The sequence below is a fragment of the Nicotiana sylvestris genome, chromosome 10 (assembly GCF_000393655.2).
Source record: "Nicotiana sylvestris chromosome 10, ASM39365v2, whole genome shotgun sequence".
Taxonomy (NCBI): domain Eukaryota; kingdom Viridiplantae; phylum Streptophyta; class Magnoliopsida; order Solanales; family Solanaceae; genus Nicotiana; species Nicotiana sylvestris.
In genome coordinates this window covers 127278963-127302287 of record NC_091066.1, presented here as the reverse complement: position 1 = coordinate 127302287, position 23325 = coordinate 127278963, and the positions used below count along the sequence as shown (strand labels likewise).

The 23325-nt window shown below is 36.3% G+C and overlaps 1 long non-coding RNA gene across 1 annotated transcript; it reads right to left on the bottom strand.

Annotated features, from left to right (window-relative positions):
• Positions 1-4103: 4103 nt before the first annotated feature.
• Positions 4104-22541, bottom strand: LOC104219129 (uncharacterized). Its single transcript, XR_709168.2, has 5 exons — positions 22020-22541; positions 6781-6864; positions 6633-6707; positions 5749-5872; positions 4104-4344 (listed from the first exon to the last, which is right to left on the bottom strand). It is a non-coding gene; the product is annotated as an uncharacterized lncRNA (long non-coding RNA).
• Positions 22542-23325: the final 784 nt, after the last annotated feature.

Here is a 23325-nt window from a genome sequence, read left to right as displayed (position 1 = left end):
GAACAACAATGTAGACAAACAATTCACAAATCCGAAAATCAAGTAAAATAATAAAATCATCAAATGGCACGGCATCACCCTTTATACTTTTACTGTCATCTTAACCATGTAATATAATAAATGTGATGGCACAACATCACCCTTCGTGCTTTTACTCTCATTCTCACCATATGATAATGATATGATAAAAGAAATGGCACGGCATCACCCTTCATGCTTTACTCTCATTCTTACATGATAAAATAAATGATAATAAAGCAATAAGTGTACGACATCACCCTTTATGCCGTAATCTTTTCATTCGTGCATTCAATGATAACAATAAGTAAATATGAAATGGCAACACCCTTCGTGCTTTTCACTCTCCCTCACTAAGCAAACACAATAATCCAAAGTATCAAGTAATGGGAAACCAATTTTAACTTCTATCGTGTTGTTATGATACACAAATTCAACTTCCGATATCCCAACAACTTCAAATTAATAAATAAACACGAAGAGAACTATCTAAGAATAACAATCTAATTAAAATATAAAATGCATGGTAAAAGAAGCAACATTATATAATATATCAATTTCCATCTGCATGCTTTAACTCATTAAGGTGCATATATACTAGTCACATAGCAAATAGACCAACTAGTCCTAAATCTTTCAAGTCAAAGTTAAACACGATACTTACCTCAGTCTGTAAAAAAAACAATCAATCAAATACGGCCTTGCCTTTCGAACAAGCCTCCAAACCAACTGAATCTAGTCACTAATCGATCGAACAATTCAAAATAAGCATTAGAAACTATCCACGAATGAAAAGGTTAAATTTTGAACATATTTAAAAAGTCAACCCCTGATTCTCTCGGTAGAAATCTGAGATTCGAACCAAAATCCAATTATCCATTTATCCCTGAGCTCGGTTATGTGACTTGTTTCGAAATTCGACCTCAATTTGATGTCTAAATCTCAATTTTATAAAATTCCTACATTCTACCCAAAATTCCTAATTTCTACAATGAAATTCAAGATTTGATGTTAAAAAATCATGAACTATAATGGAGAATTGATAGAAAATGATTTAGAGTTGCTTACCAATGAATTTGGGAAGAAAACGTTCTTCAAGAATTGTCTCTAGAGTGTTTGAGGTTGAGAAATGACATAAAATGAGCTGAGTCCCGTTTTTTCCTCTTTTACCCAGCTGCAAGTGTTGCATTTGCAAACACTTATTTGCAAATGTGAGACACTGATCGCAAATGCAAACAGTCATCAGGTGCACAGATGTTGCAAATGCGACAAAGTTCTCGTAAATGCAATACACCCCTCAACCTCAAATGCGAGTTAAGCTTCACATTTGCGAAGCTTCCAGCCACTAGCTCCAAGTCACAAAAGCGACTCAAAAGTCGCAAATGCAAACTTCCAGAGTCCGCAAATGCGATCAAATATTCGCAAAATCAAAGTACAAGCCCACCAGTCCCATATCACAAGTGCAATCACTGTACGCAACACGAGCTCGCAAATGCAAGATCTGCAGACCTGAAACACCAGTAGTTTTGCACCAGCAATCCCAAACCAACCAAACTCATACGATACTTACCCGAAACTCACTCAAGCCCTTTGGATTCCAAACCGAACATACACACAAGTGTAATACCATTATAAAAACTTACTCACTACCTCCAATCATAAATATAATATCAAATAACAAGAATCGTTCCTCAATACTCAGGAATTCTCAACTTAAACTCAATTTTCATAATTTCACACATAATGCGTCAAAACGCATTCGGGTCACCCCGGACCCCAACCAAATATGTGTAGAAGTCAAAACAATATTATATGAACCTAGCGGTATTGTCAAAATACCGATCCGGGATTGTTTACCTAAAATATTAACCGTGGTCAACACTAGCCTCATTTTAAGTCAAAATTTTCATTTTCTTCAATTTTTCACATAATGCTGTCTAAAAAGTGACAAGGACCATGAACGCAAATCAAGAAATATTTAATGAAACTATGGGAGATCTCGGAACACGAAAATTAAGGATATTACTCAAAACGACCTATCGGATCATCACATTCTCTACCTATAAAAGAAACGTTCGTTCTCGAAGGACATTGAAAAATACCTAGACTGATAAAAAGGTGGGGGTATCTACTCCTCATATCGAAATCGGACTCCCGCATAGCCTCCTCGATAAGTTGACCTCTCCACTGCACTTTCATAGAAGGAAAACTCTTGGATCTCAACTTACAAACTTGCCGGTCTAGAATAACCACCGGTTCTTCCTCATAAGCTAAAATTTCATAGTCATTTTTCTGCTGCCACGTTTTAAACTTTGATTATGTTGGTCGCAGTCATTTTATAGAAGAATTGATCAAAATCGGTTTGATATCAAAGGCAAAGGTAAAGAGAGAACATGGCAACAAGAATTTCACTGAACAATGTACAATATTGGAGAAGGTAATTAAAGTAGTATACTATTCAACAAGCTATGCTATATTTTTAGTTCAATTATTGAAACTTTGCAACTTTGAATACTTATATTAAGTTAAATATTTGTGTGACATTGAGCAGGAGGCAGTAAATGAATCGCTAGCCAACTTGTTAACATATCCATTTGTGAGGGAAGCTGTAGTGAACGAAAGCCTTGCTCCAAAAGGTGGACACTACGATTTTTTGAATGGATCATTTGAGCTCTAGGATCTTGAATTCAACATTAGCAGTTCTGTTTCCCTCTAGCTGTTGCAAACTTTGATGTTCCTTTCCAACATTTCTTTCAAGTTTCTTTTCGCTTTGTATTTTGATGTATTTGTACTGTGGAACCATGTTTGTCACCCAAAAATAAAATTTTCTTGCCCCTTTGGGCAATGGTATTTGGGTTTATCTTTAGATTTTTCTTTGACTTGTAATTCATATTTTTTGCTATATGAACTTTGTCTAGTTATTTTATTGGGTTATTTACACTAGCAAGCTACTTTTTTGGCCTTGCATTTAGAATTCAAAATTAGACTTGCGGTCTGAAATCTGAATATTAGTTTTGAATATTAAATTTCAAACTAAGTAGCCACTTACAAACTTCATATCATTAGACTAATTTAGTAAAAGTGGTGAATTTCTAAATAATCAGAAAGTGGCTATTTGTGTAAATCAGATATGTTTCTTTTATTAATGGAACTATCAGTGCATTCTGAGCTTTCTGGCTCTTCGGGCTTTGGGTTTTTTCTCCAAAGATTGTCTAGGACTTATGCAACTATAGGTTAAATATTTTACTGTTACTTTTTATTTTTCATCATTTCGCTAAGAATTCAAAGGTTGCTAAACACAAAATAGGAAAAACATGTTTCGGAGAGAGTGCATACCATCCAAAAATCCTCCACAACGATTTAATTATTTCTCTATGTCCAACATGATAAAAATACATATTACTGTTATCTACTACAAGATTTGAGGAACAAATACTATTCCTTTTCTTAAGGTGGCCTAAATTTAGAAATCCAAAATGAGATGTACCTTTCAAGGGACGGGATGATGACAACTTTTTCAGTGGCTCTGCCTGTTTCAAGATAAGAGAAATGTAATGACCAGATCGGTTCACTACAAAAAAAAAAAAAACAGCGTTTAGCGACGGACATATTCCGTCGCTGTAGATGTTATTTCTATCGCTAAAAGAGTTTAGCGACGAATTCGCGACGGATTCAAGTTGGTCTCTAAGATGCTTGTATCTAAGCTCATAGCGACGAAAAATATAAAACCATCGCAGATCTATCGACGGAGTAGCGACGAAATATATCTGTAGCCAAGTTTTGCGACCAAAATATATGTCGCTATTTTGCTTTGTGTCGTCGCTATTTTGACTAATTTTGTCGCCACACTTCATAAAAAAATTCGTCGTTTGTTCTTATTAGCAACGAAACAATCCGTCGCTAGTTTTTCCTTGTTTCAGCGATAAAATCTTTTGTCGCCAATCCGTCGCAATATTTAATTTAATTCGTTAATAATTCGTTAACTTTAGCTACGAAAAATATCTATCGCTAATTTTTTTATTTTTTATTTTTATTTATTATTTTAAATGTACCCTGTTCAAGCATATTACATAAACGCTATTAAATACACTTAACTAAAAGTGACTAATATTAATATAATTAACATTCGACAAGGTCCATGATATATAATATAATGCATGTAATTGTATCGTTAAGTAAAAAACATCCACAAGCACCAACAATAAAGTCTAAACAAAATAGGCTAACTATGCGAGGCTGGAGAGTCATGGTCATCGTCAGAACCCAATGCATGAACCTCATCAATGTTAGCAGCAGCAAAAGAGGTAGGAATTGTAGGTGCTACATCTGTAGAAGAGTTAATAATTAGTATACTTGAGCAAATCCAAAAGCATAGGGACAAAAGTTAGAGCTTAATACACACAGAGCATAGAAGTTCATGGCATTGTTGCAATAATTTGAAGTTCATTGTCATTTGACATACATCCGTGATATTGTAGTGAGATTTCTCAGCTAGTAGCCTAGTAAGATAATTCAATTGTCTAACACACATTCATTTGAGGCAACGAAGAGCATCACTTGCGTTTGCTAAGATCTTAACTCAAACAAACTTCCAAAATATTTATGACTTAGCAAATTAACTACCAAAAGTAAATCAAATTTATATCCATTATAATATTTCTTGATAGGATTTCACCTGAAATACAACGAAGCAAGGAACAATTTGGTATTCTCTAGTTTTGTTACAATGCAAGTTTGTAGCTACTTGTATGGAGTTCTAGAGGTATCTAACTGGATTACAAAGATTCTTTTAGTATCGGTTATGTAGAACCCAAAATCTTACGCCAAATTATAACAAGACAAACAAAAAAAGAGCCTTACAATATTGGTTCCTACAAATCATATTAAGTAGTAGCTAAACAGATCACATAATTCTCAAAAAGCCTAAATCTATCATTTCAAAACCTCAGAATAACTTACTAATAAAGTACCCACAGAAACCAAAAATTAACTATAGAATTAAAAATCATAATGATGACCTTTTCTGGACAATTATGATGAAACTTCATGTTGCGAACAAATGAATTGGACACATAGATCTATACACAACAACTACAATATGGTCATACAACAAAAGGGACTCCACAAAATCGTGCAACTGAATGATGCATATATATAAGGTAGCATGCATCTAAATCCCTAAATACATGTTTCTACAGTAGACAAATGGAAGCACTCAAATACACATGAACCCAACAAAGTTCTATCACATATTTTAGGATAATCAAAAATATCTCCATATTTCAAATCAAAACTGAAGGCTACAAAAGAATAGTCTAAAGACCAAGAACTTAGCAAACTCAAATTAAAGAGGAAAAGTGGGACCTTTAGAGCATGAAATGCTGAAATAGAGGAGAGCATCGAAAAATTGAACAGATGAGGGATCTTAATTACACGATTTTACAGAGTTCGCAACTGCGAATTTGACTATGATATTGAAAAATAAAATAAAGAAAAGGAAGCAACTTAAGTAGAACAGAGAAACTAAAAACTAAACAAGTTCTCACCTTCAAAATCTTGTTAGTTTAAGGAAGCACCTAGAAAGAATATTTTAATTTGTTTCTTGAACTTCCATGTAAATTAAAGACTCTCCAAACCTCATTAGTGACATAGCTAGCTAATTTTGTAAAGTGATAACATTAGATTAAAGAAAAGAGGAAATATCATGGCTATCAGTGACGAGTAGCAGACCTGGAAAAAACATGAAAAGAAACATCCAAAGACGATGAAAACTGTGTTAAAGATGGAGAAATGTCCGGTACTCAACAAAAGAAGTTTTTCCCCTGCACTTGCCATCTCCAGATTTAAGAATATTCTGTAGCAGATAGGAAACGAAAGTTACAAGCTAAAAAAATTGAAACCTAAAAAATTATAAAGCAGAATTTAGCAAGAAACAAGAGGACAATGTTCCAAACTAGAGATTGGAAATACACATGAAAATCAGTAACACATGCTTTATGTCCACCGATAAGTGTATTATAAAAAATTCATGGTAACCAGATTGATACTAAATTATCCACAGCCACCTAGATCTAAGACCGACTAATGCTGAGCACCGGTAACTGTAAAAAGATAATGAAAAATGATTCAAATTTTTACTCAATTGAAGATTGCAGTCAAAGATACTACATATGAAAGCAGAAATGCTGCCTTACAGAAAGAGTCAAGAGAGCTACCGAAACAGAATCAAATGTATGCAATTTCTCTTTTCAAAAAAGGGTTATATCCTGATTTATAAAAAAGGGTCAATGTGTTTCAAGAATTCTTTAAGTGAAGGTTGCATGAGCTCTGATAATGGGTAATTTAATTCACCACATTGTAGGGCTTTCAATTTAAACTACCATCCTTAATACAATTATTTTTCCGTGGAGCAATGCCAATTTCTTCCTTCCAAGAAACATGAACTATATTACTTTGCAGCAGAAGGGATACAACACTTTTAAATTGTGAACATGAAGCTCTTCATTTTCGTGTTCTAACCTGCATAATGATACAAATATACCTCTAGCGAGATTTTATAAAGATGGAATATCACAATGTAACATACATAACGATACCAAAAGAAAATCCCAAACCTTTGAGGGTGTTGGATGCAGGAAGAAGGAAGAATCTTCCGCCATGGCCAGCCAAGCTTGAAGCAATGACGGGACCTGCAGAGTAGTGGAAGGGTCAGTGAGAAGATTGCAGAAGTGGGAGTCCTACAACCTTGGGAGTAAAGCTTACCAGAAATACTCATTAAAATTATCATAGTTTCTCCAAGCAGAATGAGGTGCTCGCCCGTTCTCATTGTTTCCAGCCTCTTGTAAGCTAACAAATCAATAAGCATAAAAAAATACACGAAAATTTTGTTTTATCATTATTTCTGCCCTTCTCCACCCTCCAATGCCCACAATTTCGAAAGACTAAGATTGTGAATTATTGAAAGTTAATATTAGCTGGTAGAGGCGGAGCCAGAATTTGAGCATGGTGGGACACCACTGTATGCTAATCCCTAGTGGGTGTTATGGAAAGGAAAAATGTTTGATTAAGCATGGTTCGCACTTTAAAATTTATAATTTATTTTTAATAAAAAAAAAAGTCATGATCAAAAGGGCATTCAAACTTCAAAGAAATCAAGATTAAGGGTATGTTAATAGTAAAAAAAACTAAAAAAGAGTCTTAAACTCGTAGTTTTCATTGCTAAGTCGGAGTCAAAGTGATTAATGAGAAAGTTGTGGCATAAGGATTTTTATTTTTCTATTTGTGGAGTGATAAATTTTAATTTGAAGCTTTTAATTTTAAGGCATGAATTTGAAAAAAATAATAATTAACTATTATGTATTAGAAGTTAGAACTAAACTATAATTGAATTCAAAAGAAAAAGAATAAAGAATAAATTAAAACAATTTGTTATTAAGTACATAAAGTTACGTTGTATTCATTCAATAACACTGAAGGAGGAACTCGAACCCGGATCATTCAGCAAACAAGGGACTTTAAGCCGCCCAGCAAAACCACTTCTTTCGTTCGCCTTTTTGTTTCAAGGGGCACAACTAAAATATTTAAGGGGTCCTATATATATATATATATATATATATATAAGGTTTTTTATTTTTGTCGAGACTAACGGGTCTCGTGACCCCTCTACATGCAACGTAGGTCCGCCTCTGTTAGCTGGTTCTAGTTGTTAATGTCTAGGAGGGAGAAATTTTTAAATCTCTTAAGAATTCCACAGTATTTTAAAACTCATAAATATGACATGCCTGCACCAAATAAGCTAGAACCAAAAAGTATACAGTGTTTCAAGGTATGCCATCAATAACAATATATTCCTAGAACCAAATAAGTTGTTGTCAAATTCAACAAAATTGCTAGAACCAAAAAGTATTTCAACACAATCATACAACTACAGCTCAATTCTAAAATAGCTGGGGTCCACTATATAATCCTCCAAATGAAAAGATTACAACAACAACAACAACAACGACCCAGTATAATCCCACAAGTGGGGTCTGGGGAGGGTAATATGTACGCAGACTTTACCCCTACCCCAAAGGGTAGAGAGGCTGTTTCCAGGAGACCCTCGGCTCAAAAAAGCAACAGGAGCCGATATATTAGTACCATAAAAATGCATAATAAAATAACAGCAGTATAAGAGATATGAAATACAAAATATGAAATACGAAATAGATGGTTGGTATAGTAAAACTAGCAGGTAACGCCCTGCATCAATAGACGACCAATTACATTCTTAGTCTAACTCCTAACTGGCTAGTCTCACTCTATAGTGCTGTAGAAATATTCACAACTTTCCCTAACCTACAACCTTAATGCTCGACCTCCATAATTCCCTGTCAAGGGCCATGTCCTCAGTAATCCTAAGTCGCGCCATGTCCTGTCTGATCACCTCTCCCCAATACTTCTTAGGTCGCCCTCTACCTCTCCGCGTGCCCACTACAGCCAGTCGCTCACACCTCCTCACCGGTGCATCAGTGCTCCTCCTCTGAATGTGCCCGAACCATCTGAGTCTTACTTCCCGCATCTTGTCCTCCATGGGGGCCACGCCCACCTTCTCTCGAATATCTTCATTCCTAATCTTATCCATCCTTGTATGCCCGCACATCCACCTCAACATCCTCATCTCTGCTACTTTCATCTTCTGGATGTGTGAGTTCTTTACCGGCCAACATTCAGTTCCATATAACATGGCAGGCCTAACCACTGCTCTATAAAACTTACCTTTTAGTAACGGTGGCACTTTCTTGTCACACAAGACTCCCGACGCTAACCTCCACTTCATCCACCCCACCCCTATATGGTGTGTGACATCCTCGTCAATCTCCTCGATCCCCTAAATAACCGATCCAAGGTACTTGAAACTACCCCTCTAAAATGAAAAGATTAACAAAGAGAATACTAGATCTAGAGGGTTAAAGCAGTATTCAAAGCAGCCATCAAATTCTGTACATGTGGTAGAACTAAAAAATGTATATAAAACCAAAAGACAGTGAAAAAAAGTAATCTTGAACTCACCAAAAGACTCATTTGAAGAAACCAGCCAAACTCATTTGAAGAAACCAGCCAAACTCATTTGATAGCGTGTTCAAAAAACCCAGGAATAGCTATGAACCAGCAAAATTAGAAAAACAAAATATGGATATCTATGTTCCCATTGAATATGAGCTTTAGATTCACGCCCAGTTTGTTGTATTCGAATACTCACATTATTGAAGATGAGAGAAAGTGGGAGAGTTTGATAGAGAGAGAATATGAGTCTGTAAGCAGATTTGTGCCCTAGATAAACTTTAACTTTAAAAAGACACAGCGACGAAAATAGCGACAGAATAATAATAACTTGGACAAAATTATTTTTACCAATCTAGCAACGGAATTTTCGTCGCAATTAAATTTGGAATGTTTTGATAAGTAAAATAAATGCAGCGACAAAGTTTTTTGTTGTTAAATTCGTCGCTATTTTTTAATAATTTTTGTCGCCCCACTTTCATCGCTATTTTTGTAGGTAAATAAAGGCGCCAATTTTAAGCGCCCATTTTTAGCGACGGATGTAAATTTTTGTCGCTAATCCATCGTTGTATTTGATACTAATTTTTTTGTAGCTTATTTGGCGACAAACAATAAAATTCATTGCTAATCTGTCATCATTTAGCTACGGAATATGGCTTGTCGCTAAAATCCCTCGCTAAAACGCTATTTCTTTTGTAGTGGTTGTTTTGACAACTTCAGGTATGTCTCTATACTCGTTTGAGAATGAATGTTTCTTTTAAGAGGGGAGGATGTAATGACTCAGTCGGCCGTTTTGAGTATTTTAGCCCTGTTCCTCTATTTATTGTCTCCTCTATGTTATATTGTGGTTATTTGGCTTACCGGGGTGGTTAGTTTGGTTTCGGGTGAGGTTCGAAGTGAATTGGGACACTTAGTCCCAAAGTTGGAAGCTTAAGTTGAAAGAGTTGACCGAAATTTGACTTTCATGTAGACGACTCCAAAATGGAGTTTTGATGGTCCGATAGCTTTGTATGGTGATTTTGGATTTAGGCGCATGTTAGAATATTGATTTGGAGGCCGCAGGTCGTTTTGGCTTGAATTGGCGAAAGTTGGAAAGTTGAAGGTTTGGAAGATTGAGAAGTTTGACTGAGAGTTGACTTTATTGATATCGGGTCACGAATTTGGTTCCACAAGTTGGAATAGGCCCGTTGTGACAATTATGACTTGTGTGCAAAATTTGAGGCGACTTGGAGTAGGTTTAGTATGTTTCGGAATTAGTTTTAGAAGTTCGAAGTTCATTAGGCTTGAATCGATATGCGATTCATGGTTTTTGTATTGTTTGATGTGATTTGAGGCTTCGAGCGAGTTCGTATCATGTTTTAGGACTTGTTGGTATATTTAGATGGGGTTCAGTGCGCCCCGGGTGTGTTTCGGATTGAGTTCGGACCATTTGTTCTTGTATTGAGAGTGTTGGTCTTCTGCTTTCTGGTTTCCTTCACTGCGATCAAGAGGAAAGGTCCGCGATCGCAAAAGGGACTTTGAGGACTGGCGAATTTTTGTGCATCGTGTTCGCTATTATTGGTTGCAATTGCGTAGCTTATGGGTCTCAGTTCTTCGTAGACACAAGATAGCCCACGCATTTGCATAGAGGAGAGGTCAGCTGGGGGCCTCGGGCATCAGGCCTACACAATCGCGTAGGTGAGATCGCGTTCACGTAGGGGCATTTCTCTTAACCATCGCGTTCGCGTCCCTTGCTCTGCATTCACGTTGGGTGTTTGAGGGCAATGCTCATTTTGTTCTTCGTGATCGCGAGGGACTTTCAGCGATCGCGGTTCACAATAACTGGGCAGCAAATATTTAATTTCCAAATCGAGGGTTTTGTTCTATTTTCATCTTTTGAGCTTAAGACCTCCGTTTTGGGTGATTTTTGAAGCGGTCTTTAAGGAGTTGATTAGGGTAAGTGATTTTGATTCGGATATGATTATCATACATGAATCCATCATTATTTTTACCTTTTAATTAGAGCTTGGGTTGGAAAAACTGGGGAAATTTGTGAAAACTTCATAGGCTATATTTTGAGAATTTTAAGGTCGATTTGAGGTCGGAATTAAATAGTTTAAATATGGTTGGACTCATTATTGAATGAGTGTTCGTATTTTGTAAGTTTGGTCGGGTTTCGAGACACGGTCCCGGGGTTGACATTTTGAGTGGACTTTTAGATTTTCTTTAAAGACTGCAACTTTATTATCCGAAATAGTTTCCTATGTTTATATTTATTGTATAAATTTATTTTGACTAGATTCGAGCTGTTTGGAGTTGGATATTCACGGAAAAGGCTTACTAGTAGATTAAGTTATCTTGTTTGAGGTAAGTATCTTGCCTAACATTGTGTGAGGGAATTACCCCTTAGGATTGGAGTTGTTTTGTGTAAATTGTGGTACGTGAAAGTCATGTACGCAAGGTGATAAGCGGGTACACAGGCTATATATGGTAATTGACCGGTTTAGGCTATTTAGCTTCTTTTCATGCCTTTAATCGTATTGTCATAACATGTTATATCTTTCATCATTAATTGATCCTTACGTGCCTTGTTTGACATTGTTAAATACTTGTTCGATCTTTTACTTGTTAATTACCCTTACATGTTTAGTTGAAGTTATTGTTTCCTTAGTGCCTTGTTAATTAATTAACTGTTGAGCTACCTTACTCAAAGTTGCTATTTCTTGGAATATCTTCATGTTGAGCTTTGGTGTTGAAGTAGTAAAATCTATTATCACATTGAGGCAAAGTTGTTAATTGGTGAAATACTATTCTTGTTGATCTATTAAATTTTAGACTCTTGTACACATTGTGGTTGAGCTATGGGCTGTTTGTGGTGGAAACATCGATACTATTGATTCTTTTTGGAAGTTATGGTAGTTGAGATCTTGAGGTGAGAGTTGTGATATATTGTGATATTGATACGCATGATGTGGTATAAGAATAGGGGTTGATACGTATGCAGTGAGATAAGATGAGCTTGATACACGTGTTGCTAGTAGGGGAACTAATTGAAGCCATACAGTGTGATAAGGTGTGCTAAAACGGGGGTAGCTATTTCAGAAAAAAATGATTTTCAAAACTATATGTAAGGCTCCCGCGGTGATATAAGGAAAGATTATGATTTTGATTGTGAAATGAGACTACGCGGCGGTACCTTGGTAGTGATTCTCGTTGTTTTCTCACTTATCTTACTTGTATTTTTTCATATTGTTTTCTTGATGTTCTTATTATGTGTTCCTTCCTAGTTACATTTATTGCTTTAGATCCAGTTGCAGTCTATTACACCCCATATTTTCGTACATGAAAACACGCCATAAATAAATTAATGAGAACCCGAAAGTGAGATATTACATCCTGCAGTACTACATTACAACGATGTTACACCCTGTAGTGTTGTACGTTGAATTTGTCATAAGGTAACTGACATCGGTCCAAGGAAAAGATTATTTGGAGATTATAAGGATTATGCTATTTCAAACAAGTAATAAGTAAATTCATAAAGGTGAACGGGGAAACAAGTCAAAGAAAACGAATTTTCGTCCAAGTTTGGCATGTTGGGATAAAATACGGCTCAAGCTAAAATACTCGGTATTTATGGACTAATATCATACAAGGTACCACATGACCATAATAATAAGGTATATAAGGTATGTGAAAAGTGAGTAATATTTTAAGTAAGTGAGAATAATTCTCAATTTTACGGGGTTACATGACATTACCTAATTAATTGGGGATATATTTGGATAAGATTGTAACGTGGCAGCCCACAATTCAAATCAATGACTTTTAAAAAGAATTGCAAGGTGTCATATTTTAAGATATATTTGTGACTAAGTCATCCCAAAAGTGGGGCCACAAATCTTTAAACTATGAGAGATTGTTACATATTGGTATTGTTCATACGAAAAAGTGTTTCCATATACCAAGTGAATGGGTTATATTTGTTCCTACTTTCACTCTATTTTTGTATTTGGATATACACAAATTACAAACTTACAAGATTATTTGAACCTCCATTTGCTGCATCATTCCATGCACACATCAAACGAGAGCTAGTCATTTAAGAGGAAATTATGGGCAGCAAGTAAAGCATGTCATTTTCAAAATAATACTTATGAACTCTTACAAGAGATCTAGGATTGCTAATGGATGGATTGCTACAATAGCGTAAAATCCGATTCTAAGAGAGCACGGTGCAATCTTTCTCAAGAATACCATACGAATTTTCCCCTACTTCGATCCGCCGTTACGCGTTTTGTCGTAATCAATGTATATTAGAGGGATTGTCAGGAGAATCGACTCAGGTATGTTACGGCTATCCCTTCTTTCTTTTGGCATGATCTATACGATATGAACGAAACGCGAAAATGACCAACTTCCATAAATGACTCTATTCATAGAAGTATTAGAAGTGCCAATGTTCTTGATTCTCCATGTGTCCTATTATTCTTTCATCTGTTCATGGGTCTCAAAAAATACGTAAGTTGATAAGGTTTATTTCATGATATTACTCAACAGCAAAATGGTCTTATGACATTCCGAAAGATTTTATTAACGTAATTTTCATGCATTGCATTCATGTACATTGACCCATGACCGGATGGTGTTATATACGCGTATATATGTATGTATATATATGTATATAGGATATGGGAAAGGTTATGACGTTATATACGCACCACCACCTGATCATCTAGTATATGTTGATGATTTTGCCCACAGTGGACAAGATGATATGATGGGATGTCCTCAGAGGCTGGTGATGTTATGAAACATGTACCTATGCACGCCATGACATTCATACGCATATGCATGATACTATAATTGTTTCATGATTTACAAAGTTATTCGGACTTACAGGTGGAGTCATTTATTCTATATTTCCTCCATGTCTGTTATGTACTTATTTATGTGCCTTACATACTCAGTACATTATTTGTACTGATGTCCCTTTTTGCCTTGGGACACTGCGTTTCATGCCCGCAGGTCCAGATAGACGGGTCGAGAGCCCTCCAAGTAGGCTATCAACTCAGCGGAAGATGTTGGTGTGCTCCATTTGCTTTGGAGTTGCGTTTTTGGTTAGTATGATTTAGACGTGTATTATTTGGTATAGCGGGACTCTGTCCCAACATTTATGACATTTATATACTCTTAGAGGCTTGTAGACATTTGTCGTGTACATGAAAGATTGTACGGCCTTGTCAACCTATGATTTGAGTTTATAAAGGATAATTTGGGCCTATTAGGCCCGTATGTCACATGTATATGATAATATAATAAGAAAGATACATTACGTTGGTACTCGGTTGAGTAGGATACCGGGCGCCCGTCGCGGCCCATCGGTTTGGGTCGTGACAAAAGTGGTATCAGAGCAGTTATGTCCTAGGGAGTCTACAAGCCGTGTCTAGTAGAGTCTTGTTTATGGGTGTGTCGTGCACCACACTTACAAGCAGGAGGCTACAGTGCATTTAGGATTGTCACTCTTTCTTCTTACTCTAGATCGTGTGGTAGAGCTCACTTATAAGAATTCAATTTCCAAAATTCTATTTTATTTGAAATAAGACAATACCTACACCCGGAAAGAAGGTTCGAAAGAGAGATAGTTGTGGAAAAGCTGAGTAAGAGGAATTGGATTTTTGTATGATGCCTACGATAAGTAACTGTGAGGTGTTCAGCAGATCATGTGCGTACTGAAAGGTGTAATCCTCTTGATAAGGAACCTTAAGGCAAGAATATTTATCCACCTTTATGGTGAAAGACAATGCTTTCAAGAAGTAAAAGAAGCAAGGTCAAGAAGGGTATGAGGCGCCCAATTAATGAAGATTATCAGTATTACAGTTCCGACAGAAAAATATAAGTATTAAGAGTTACCTCAACAGTAACAGAGGTATGTACAATTGGACGTACCCATCTCAGTTATGCCCTATGAGGGCTAGCATGTGTAGTGTAAGAAAAGGACAGAACATCAGGATTTGGCCGGGGTTAGAGTAAACCAAAATGATGAATGAATTGTTTGTGTTAGTTGACATTTTCGAAGGATATTGCAAGTGTGCTAGTAGATCTCCTTGTGAGACACCCAGATGGTACACTCTAAAATAGTGCAACCAGATATGAGTACTACAAAGACATGCACTATAAGCCTTGAAGGGATACATATTACCTTAGTGTGGCTCGTGTCCCTAGTAAATAGAGAACGTTAAGCAACTTGATGAGCCACTAGATGGAACAAAGGGAAGCTAAAAGCAAAAGAATTTCTTGTTCGAGTTTTCAGAATAAAGTGATCGGCATAAATGTTAGCAGGAAATAAGAAAAGAGTTAATGAAGCATTATGAGTAAGATGTGGTACATGGATGACAATGGTAGATCAAAAGATGATAATATTACAAAATCTATATTCAAGTAAAGGAAGAGACGAGAGGTGATAAGCCTTAAGACAACAAAAGAGTATATGCCATACAGTTATGTCCTTATTTTGAGAAATAAGATCGCAACTCTAGAGCGATTACCAAGAGGAAAAGTTAGACCCCAGAGTAATAGGAATCAGTATGGGCTGGTGAACAAGATAAACTAAACATAAATTAAGGACTGAATGATTTGATAATAGTCGGCATCATGAGAATTTTAGATTTTGTTCTAGCGATAGTAGAATGGACAACAGACAAAGATTCAGAAGAAATTCAAAAAATGGTCATTCAGGAAGACGCTTCCCTAAAGAAAGCAATGTGAGCAAAGTTTAAGCTTAAGGGACTATGTGTGCCAGTTATACTAAGTGCCACTTTCGCGAGTGAGAAATTTCATTTTCTTGGTACAAAAGGATTACCACAAGGCGAGTAAGGGTCATCGATGATGTGAGAAAACGCCAAGGCTAAAGAGGTAAAACATCTACAAGTAGATCATCATAATGCTAAATCTTAGTACTCCCCTAAAGGGAGGAATATGAAGTGATGTGACATAAAGTCAGAATTAAGTTGTTCTAGTAATCATGGAATGGTAAATGAAGAATGCGGTAAACACAAAAAAGGAATGAGATTACACTTATTCAGCTCCTACGTATATGCTACAATTCCAGAACATTATGCAATTATGACGTCAATGAGAGGAAGTACGGGTCCCTGCCCGAGATGTTATTGATAGATAAGGAGTTAGTGTGAGACGTAAGTTAAGACAAAGAAAATAACCCAAGAAAGATTTTGTGGAATATTGACATGACAATGGGCCAACGAGTAGTTAGTAGTTGATTCAGGAAGAGCCTAATTATGGCCAGTCAAGAGGAAACAGACATGACAATAGGTTGTGCAAGATAAAAATAGTAAAACCCAATATAGTGAATTCAGCCCCGCAGTTATGACATTGTAATAGTTGAGATATATTCATATAGGAGTTGGAGAAGTGAAAAGGTACTGTATGAGTGTTAAGGAAATAAAAAAGAGTTCCACTAGGAAGATGGTCAAAATATCAGTCCAGAATCAACCCCACAAGCACAAGGGCATGGAGATAAGTAACTACAGACAAGTATAGGCAAGGAAGGACATTAGATGGTCCGTCAAGTGTACAATGTAATAAGCTCACAGCTTTACAAGAGTCAGAGAGTCCTCCCTAAGTACTACAATGAAAGACAAGTTAAGGACAATAAGGAAGAAGGCTGCAACCTGAACTCAGCGACTTAAAGAGGAAATGGTCTTGTAACAACAGTTTCACAACAACATTGTACGTTCTCCACAAGAAAGAGGAACCTACCGCGGCGAAGTGAAAAAGGTACTGTATGAGTTTTACGGAAATAAAAAAGAGTTCCACTAGGAAGACGGTCAAAATATCAGTCCAGAATCAACCCCACAAGCACAAGGGCATGGAGATAAGTAACTACAGATAAGTATAGGCAACGAAAGACATTAGATGGTCCGTCGAGTGTACAATATAATAAGCTCACAGCTTTACAAGAGTCAGAGAGTCCTCCCTAAGTACTATAATGAAAGACAAGTTAAGGACAATAAGGAAGAAGGCTGCAACCTGAACTCAGCAACCTAAAGAGGAAATGGTCTTGTAACAACAGTTTCACAACGACATTGTACGTTCTCCATAAGAAAGAGGAACCTACCGTGGCTAATGAATGGGAAGTAAAATCAAAAGCAATATTCGAAGATCATATGAGTTGTACGAAAATTCCGGTATGCGTGAGAGCTAAGATAAGCTAAGTATGCACGCAACAAGGGGGAAGAAATAATAGGAAAGGTAATGGCTTACGTTTAAAGAAAACTAAGAAGGAATGAAAGAATCATTCGATCAATGATCCAAAGTTTGGTTACTTTATGAATGCACTTGAGAGTTCAGGGTATTATCCATGCAGCATGTATGTTGACAATCATATAGCCGTAGAAGATTTCGGTATAGTTTAAAAGAAAGAATTGAGCCCAGGTCATAGATAAAGGAATGAATTATTAAAAGATTGTATCATGGATATTCCATAACGTCCATGGAGGGCTAAAGTAATGACTAATACCACGAACCTCATATCGGTAGGTGGCTTAAGCCTACATAAAGGCTGATAAGAAAGAGGAAACTAAAGATATACATCAACGAAGTAAATTAGGAATCTGATTATTGGACCCTGAAAATTATAGAAATCGTGATTGAAAACATTGCAGAATCACCCTTACTATCAAAGGTACGAGAGAGATAATGCAGTAGCTATATTCTATAACGGCACTACGATAAAGCCACTTAGAGGTGTCTCACCTCATAAGAGATTAGTATGAAGCTCTCACGAGATTGTGTAAAAAGGTGCATGTATTATAATAGAAGTTCAAGACGTGGATGTGAATTATATCTATGTGGAGGGAAGGTTATGAAAGAGATATAAGATGTGATGTGAGGATTTAAGGAAAGTAAGGTAAATGTGAACAATGAACGAGATACTCAGAAGCAAAAGGTTGAGAATATTCCATACTTGGGATAGAAGGCTAGAAGCGCGGGGAATATCCAGGAATGATAGCAACAACGTCAATAGCATATCTTCTAACCTATGGTCTACGTATCGAAAAGCTTGATTGTGAGAGTAAAGAATAGTTAGAGACAATGTGATGTCTTACTTGATGTTCCAGAACAACATAAGGAAATCTATGGTGCAAGCAAGTTGAAGGAAAGATGTGAATAATATAAATAGATATGTATGGGTCCCATGCTAAAATATAGTAAAGCGACAAAGTTTTATGACAGGAGTAAGAACGAGAAAGGGCGAGTAAGATGGTGACGAGAACGGATAAGTCATCGGGATTAAGAGCCATGAAAACAAGAAAGCTAATGCTTTCTCTAAGTTATAGAAAGTTCAGTATAACCTGAATGAACTCAAAGGAGTCTAAGACTAATAACATTCAGAAGAGATGGAGTGCTGCCCTGTTAATAAAATGAGGGTGTAGTTATTATAGACAAAAAAAATGATGTTTAGGCCTTAGATTGAGTAATGATCTGACGAATAAAAGAAAGGGATCTCATGAATTGGACAGGATTAAAATACCCATGCACGATGAATCACATTGGGATGCCATGAGATATGGTTATGAAAGCAGGGTATCTCCTCTGGTGGATCATTCTAACCATTTCAGATGTTCCCCGATAAAATGTGATTCCTAGTAGCAATATTACATAAAAGGTTGAGTTATTAGGGGTAGATTATGGATCGAAATTGAGGTGAATCGACAATGGATGGTTAAAAGTTATAAAGTATGAGAGGAGATTATGCCGTCATTATTAAAGATGAACAGTAATATGGAGACATTAGAGGATATAGATTTATATGTATGAGATAAGCAATGAAAGTAATCTGAGATTTGGTAGAAGACTTCAATAATGAGAAATCGAGGTAAAAATTATGGTATAGTATGACCTATGTAGGTGTAGTAAAGCCATACGAATGGATAACCAGGTCTATAAAATAAGATATAGCAATATTCGTAAGTTCGACAAATACCAAGCGAAGAACTTCAGGATTGGCTAAAATCTGGAGGAAAAAGGAGAGGAGAGTCGCATAGGCATACTTACAAGGTTCAATCGTATAAGCAGCATAATGGAAGGCAGCAACAGTTACGAGAGTGGAAGGAATTCGATCACATGTCATGGCGTGGGAAAGAGGCCTAAAGGAGGGAATGTCCTGGCCTTTGGACTTATTCACAGAATAGTTGCCTAGGTGACAAAAGGACTACTAAAGTATTCGCAAGAGCTTTGGGATATGATAACAATAAGCGCATCATTCAACATTCAAGGATGAATGTTCCAAAGGGGGAATGATGTTACACCCCATATTTTTGTACATGAAAACACACCATAAATAAATTAATGAGAACCCGAAAGTGAGATGTCACATCCCACAGTACTACATTACAACGATGTTGCACCCTATAGTGTTGTACGTTGAATTTGTCATAAGGTAACTGACATTAGTCCATGGAAAAGATTATTTGGAGATTATAAAGATTATGCCATTTCAAATAAGTAATAAGTAAATTCGTAAAGGTGAAAGGGAAGCAAGTCAAAGAAAACGAATTTTCGTCCAAGTTTGGCATGTTGGGATAAAATCTAGCTCAAGCTAAAATACTCGGTATTTATGGACTAGTACCATACAAGGTACCACATGATCATAATAGTAAGGTGTATAAGGTATGTGAAAAGTGAATAATATTTTAAGTAAGTCAAAATAATTCTCAATTTTACGGGGTAACAAGACATTACCTAATTAATTGGGGATATATTTGGATAATATTGTAATGTGGCTGCCCACAATTCAAATCAATGACTCTTAAAAAGAATTGCAAGGTGTCATATTTTAAGATATATTTGTGACTAAGTCATCCCAAAAGTGGGAGCCACAAATCTTTAAAATATGAGAGATTGTTACATACTGGTGTTGTTCATACGAAAAAGTGTTTCCATATACCAAGTGAGTGGGTGATATTTGTTCCTAATTTCATTCCATTTTTGTATTTGGATATACTCAAATTACAAACTTACAAGATTATTTAAACCTCCATTTGCTGCATCATTCCATGCACACATCAAACGAGAGCTAGTCATTTAAGAGGAAATTATGGGCAGCAACTAAAGCATGTAATTCAAAATAATACTTATGAACTCTTACAAGAGATCTAGGCTTGCTAACGGATGGATTGCTACAATAGCGTAAATCCGATTCTAAGAGATCACGGTGCAATCTTTCTCAAGAATACCATACGAATTTTCCCCTACTTCGATCCGCCGTTATGCGTTTTGTCGCAATCAACATATATTAGAGGGATTGTCAAGAGAATAGGCTCAGGTATGTTAAGGCTATCCTTTCTTTCTTTTGGCACGATCTATACGATATGAACGGAACGAGAAAATGACCAACTTTCATAAATGACTCTATTCATGAAGTATTAGAAGTGCCTATGTACTTGATTCTCCATGTGTCCTATTATTCTTTCATCTGTTCATGGGTCTCAGAAAATACGTAAATTGATAAGGTTTATTTCATGGTATTACTCAACGACAAATTGGTCTTATGACATTCCGAAAGATTTTGTTAATGTAATTTTCATGCATTGCATTCATGTACGTTGACCCATGACCAGATGGCGTTATATATGTGTATATATGTATGTATATATATGTATATGGGTTATGGGAAAGGTTATGGCGTTACATACGCACCACCACCTGATCAACTGGTATACGTTGATGATTTTTCACACAGTGGCCAAGATGATATGATGAGATGCTCTCAGAGGCTGGTGATGTTATGAAATATGTACCTATGCACGACATGACATTCATACGCATATGCATGATACTATAATTGTTTCATGATTTACAAAGTTATTCAGACTTACATGTGGAGTCATTTATTCTATATTTCCTCCATGTCTGTTATGTACTTATTTATGTGCCTTACATACTCAATACGTTATTCGTGCTAACGTCCCTTTTTGCCTGGGGATACTGCGTTTCATGCCCGCAGGTCCAGATAGATAGGTCGAGAGACCCCCAAGTAGGCTATCAGCTCAGCGGAGGATGTTGGTGCTCTCCATTCGCTTCAGAGTTGCATGTTTGGTTGGTATGATTTAGACATGTATTGTTTGGTATAGCGGGACTCTATCCCGACATTTATGACATTTATGTACTCTTAAAGGCTTGTAGACATATGTGGTGTAGATGAAAGATTGTACGGCCTTGTCGGCCTATGTTTTGAGTTTATAAAGGATCATTTTGGCCGATTAGGCCCGTATGTCACGTGTATATAATGATGTAATAAGAAAGATACATTATGTTGGTACTTGGTTGAGTAGATTACGGGGCGCCTGTCGCGGCCCATCGGTTTGGATCGTGACACAGTTAATCTTGTTGTATTTCCTTATTGCCTCATTTTCCTTGTTTACATTCTTAGACTATATTATACTTGTTCAATTTCTTTTTCTTATCCTAGTAGGTGTTTTGACCTGCTCTCATCACTGCTTACCGATGTTAGGCTTGATACTTGCTGGGTATATTGTGGTGTACTCATACTACGCTTCCGCACATCTTTTTGTGAATATTCAAGTGCCTCATACCAAGCTAGGCACCAGTGAGTAGAACTTCCAGATTGGAGACTTCAAGGTATATCTGCCGGCGTTCGGATGTCTCGAAGTCACCTTCTGTCCTTGATTTTTGTTGCATACTCTTATTATTGATATTGATGTATTAGGGATGTTTAGTTTCTATTATTATTTTTGTTATTTTTCATGTATGTTAGGCTTACTAGTCTTAGAGACTAGGTGCCATCACGACACCTTAAGGTGGGATATTGGGGTTGTGACAAGTTGCAATTAGAGCATAAGTTTGTACAACTAAACTTAACTTAATTAAAACGAATTCAGACCAATAACAGTTAAACACATAATTAAACAATTAAGAATAGGAAGAGAAAGATATACCTGTTCTAATTGAATCAAGATGACAAAAATGAACTCCGACGTGAAAAGATTATTGCTACACGAGTACTGGCCGTGATTTCTTCATTTCGGACAGTGCTACATATAACAATAACTTTAGCACGCCAATTAAAAATGAAAGGTGAAAGTTTTGGGGGAAATTGGCCACCAGAATTGAAGTGAACTAATGACCCCAAATGAACGGTCTCTCAAAGACATATCATTTGTTGTAAGAGTTAGATAAAGATGACACTGGGTTGATGGTAATTAGGAAAATGGGCCAAAATATATTCCTAGGTCTTCTAATCGGCGAGGTTGAGAGGGTTTTTAGGGAGTATGATGCTGGATTAGGGTTGAGGAGGTGGTGAGGAATATTTGGTGAAAATTTGGGGTCATTTGGTGGTAGTCCCTGCCAGATGCCGATTTACGGGCGACGAAAGACGGCGGGGTAGAGAGGAAGATTTGAGAGCATTTTATAAATTAGGGAATCTACGGTTCTTAGATGTAGGGGGTTGTTTGGATTATAAGACAAACATGGGGATTTGGTCATTTTATTGAGTGAAGAAAAGGAGACGACGCCCTTTTGGGGATGAACGACATCGTTTCGGAGCTAGAGCCAGGCAGGTCAGGCAGCACAGGGATTTGGATAGGGGCTTGGGTTCAAAAGGATCTAGGCAAAGACATTGGCCCAATCTTGGGTCTGAACACAATAAAGGTCCTCTTTTCTTTTCTTTCTTTAATTTTAAACTCTAGTCATGTTAGTTAAAATCCTAAATTAAATCCAGATTTTCTACAACTAGCCTATTTTTCTTACCTAGTATTAAACTAATTAAAGTATATCAACCAACTTAATTATTTAATTAAACCTCAAAACTAATAAACACATTTTTTGGTGATTTTTATGTTTCAACCAGTGCATTAAAATATGATTAAATCCTAAGATGCAACTAAGATCGTAAAATAAGCTAAGTGAACGAAAATATGTTTTTGATGATTTTTATTATTTAAAAAATTTCTAAATATACATGGAAAAATACAAATAAATGAAAAGCAAATCAGATAGAAAGAGAGAAAAATTCCAAAATTCTATAAAAGCAAATAAAACTATTTTTGGACTATTTTTACGAGTAATTATCCATGGAGCAAAAATTACGTGCTCAATACTAGTTAATACGTCGCCCCAATGACTTGAGAGAGAACCCATTAATATAGTTAAAACTCCCCATTTATTGACTAATATGTGATAAGAGAATAGTTCGACCAATTTGAACAAAAAAGGTGAAGATGTCTTGGTATAGTAACAGATGGG